The 3,178-nt window shown below is 41.5% G+C and overlaps 1 long non-coding RNA gene across 1 annotated transcript in view; it reads left to right on the plus strand.

Moving 5' to 3' along the window:
- Positions 1-2,017: 2,017 nt before the first annotated feature.
- The window catches only part of LOC121355828, a 1,631-nt gene continuing 470 nt past the window's right edge, over positions 2,018-3,178 (plus strand). The window contains exon 1 of the long non-coding RNA XR_005955465.1: positions 2,018-2,063. This is a non-coding gene — a long non-coding RNA (uncharacterized LOC121355828). The remainder of the gene's footprint in view (positions 2,064-3,178) is intronic.

The following is a 3,178-nucleotide window of genomic DNA, read 5'->3' on the forward strand; positions in this document are numbered from 1 at the left end:
TTCATAATATCATGGCTACACATTCCCCTTAGCAGGTGATGGGGAATCATCATGGAATAGGTTTCAAGTCATGCTAACTGCATTCCATCCAGCGGACAGCAACTGTGATTTACCTCATAATTTCTGTACTAACTCCTGTTAAGATGCTAATAAAGCTCCTCAGTTTCCTCTAATTGTACCTCCACTTACCTGTCCACAGGGTCCCCAGACATTTTCCCATATAATCCACCCCATGACTATAGTCACACAAGCTTCACAATAGCCAAATAGAGTTTGAGAATATTTCATGCTTTGGTACCGCGTGGATTGTCAAGTATTAGTGGGGGTAGTTGGTAAGCTAATTGTTTCATAATCATTCAAACTTTAACATACAATGCAATTATTAGAACGAAAAGCAAAAGGAATAACATCCATAAAATGACAACAGAGTGAAGCACACGGTTGAGAATTTCAGTAGCTGTAGGTGACCATCCAAAAAGAGTGTCCCACCATTGGTGTTCTCCATCTTTCTTCACCTGCTTCATCACACAATGTATTTCTTCCATGTCATGATGGATAGTGAATCCCAAAACTGGGCAAGGAAATAAAACTCTCTAGTGAGACAGCTATAGAGCAGGTATTTGTTTATTCAGTGCTGGGAGTGAGGGGGATCTTTCCACCAAAAACTCACTTGATCTTCTTTAGCCTTCAATTACATTGAAAAAGTCCTTCCGCACAGTGTCACAATTGCAACATATCATTAACATATTCATATTTGCATAAAGCTGTGTCATGGTTATACAAGAGTTTGTTTCTTTCACGCATGTGTCAGTTCCTTCTGTGGTGGTCGTCAGTCTTGTGGTAGTCTTTTGATGAAGGCTTCTGTAATCTTCCTCATGTTTGAACTTTTTACCTCTATCTTAAGCACATGCCTGGTGCTTCTTGTTTTTTTTCAGTCTTACCTGTTTTTAGCTAATTCTGCAGTTTGCAAGTTTTGTTAAAACTTGCTATCTTGCTCTTAATGGCATTTGTTGTCTCGCTTGCCCTGCTATCTTGCTTTCTTTGTTGTCTTGCTTGCTTTACCTGCACATCTTGTTACAATGTTACTCATGGTTAACATTTGGTTATATACCACTTAGGATTCAACAGTAATCAGTCCATTCTCTTGGGCTTGTTTCGGCAACTGTCTCAGGTCTGTGTGTTGTAACAGTTCCTTTACCAGTTTGAGGTTCATAGCAATCAGAGTAGGCTGCAAGTCTTGAATCAGAGTATAGTTAGATTCCAAAAATTGATGGAATATAACAGGAGCTAAATAACTAAAATTGTATCCCGTAACTTTGATAAAGTTACAAGCACAAATATTAGAGTGATTACTTGTGTCATGGATTGACACTGGCACAGTGACAGTGCTTCTATGAGAGGTGTATTTTCTAAAATGGTTACTGTGAGATGTGACGTGGGAACAGAATAAAGTAGGTTTTAACTTGGGAATGGAGGGAAAAAAATAACACTTTATTAATTTATATAGACACAAAAGGAAGGGGAAAACTACACACACACAACAATTTACAATAGAACACTTTCGAAACACTCTTCTTCTTTCTAGTCTTCTAATATTCAAATCTTCTTTAACATATTAATTTTCAATTTAATACTTTCTTTTCACACAAGCACTTCTTAGTCTATTAGGAGAGAGGAGCTTTTTTTTTCTATTATGGGCCTCTCCAGGAAACACAGTAGAACTTTTGTGCTTTTATGTTACACACGGCAGCTGCTCGAAGAGAAATGTGCTATGGTGACTATTTTCTTTCTATGTTTAGTGCTCTTACTATTGTTTATGGATCTAAACTACTCCTTGGGTTCTTTTTAAGAATGTTTTTTGCTCAGTTTTAAGATGTGGCTGCTTTTTACTATTTGGGACACTTGTCTCTTCTATATTCACTCTCCTGGGGCTTGGGGTTCAGGAATGGAGATTCTTTGCTGAAGGCCGAGGGTTTTACCACACCCTCCCCCTAGTCTCTGTTCTTTTTGCTTTTTTTCGCGGCCTTATTATTTCTGGCGTCTGGCCAGCCGCCTCTCCCAAGGTGCACCCCTTCTCCTCCTGACTGCTTTATCTTTCTCTCCGGGGGGGCTGCCTAAACTATCTCAGGAACTCTTCCACTTCTGCATTTTGCAGCGGCTCTGGCTTCTCTTTCTCAGGCCGCAGGCTTTTCTCCTTCCCCCACCCAGACACAGCTGGGCAGGGGAGAGGATCCGATCTGCTCACCTGCCGGATTCTAAAGAGGAAGTCTTTCTGGGAGTGCTCTGCTTTTAACCCTTGTGTGTTCTCAGAGGCGTATCCAAGTCCCCAGTGGCTACACCAGGTGCTAATCTGAAATTTGGCCACTGATTGGTTTGACCATAACTTCCCAACCCCTTACTTCCGGGTCAAACCATGACAATCCACCTCTCGCCTCTGAGAACACACATTTCATTCCAACACATTAACAAAATATTAACAAAATTACATTCAAGACAATTCTACTTACAACAATGACATACACCAAACCTCCACCCCTAGATTTATCATCAATCTACTTTACAACCCAATGCATGCTTTGCTCTTATTCCTTTTGATCCATCTCACAGTTTCCATTTCCTCACTCACTTAAACTCGATTCCCGGTCAGGGAACCAATAATGTCATGGGTTGACACTGGCACAGTGCCAGTGCCTCCATGAGAGGTGTATTCCCAAAAATGGTTACTGTGAGATGTGACCCAGGAACAGAACAAAGCAGGCTCTACCTTGGGAATGGAGGGAAAAAAACAACACTTTATTAATCTACACAAACACAATAGGAAAGGGAAAACTACACACACACAACAATCTACAATAGAACACCTTTGAAACACTCCTCCTCCTCCCCCCAGTCCTCTGATATTCAAATCCCCTCTAACATATTAATACTCAATCCAATACCCTCCTTCACACAAGCACCCCCCAGTCCATCAGGAGAGAGGAGCCTCCCTCCCCCCCATGGGCTTCCCCCGGGAAACACAGTAGGACTTCTGTGCTTCCATGTCACACACGGCAGCTGCTCGAAGAGAAATCTGCCATGGTGACCATCTTCCTTCCATGTCAAGTGCTCTCACCACTGTCCATGGATCCAAACTACTCCTTAGGTTCTTTTTAAGAATGCTTTTCACCCAGTTCCAAGA

This window comes from Pyrgilauda ruficollis, unplaced genomic scaffold, assembly GCF_017590135.1.
Source record: "Pyrgilauda ruficollis isolate IOZ18807 unplaced genomic scaffold, ASM1759013v1 scaffold1069, whole genome shotgun sequence".
NCBI classification, from domain to species: domain Eukaryota; kingdom Metazoa; phylum Chordata; class Aves; order Passeriformes; family Passeridae; genus Pyrgilauda; species Pyrgilauda ruficollis.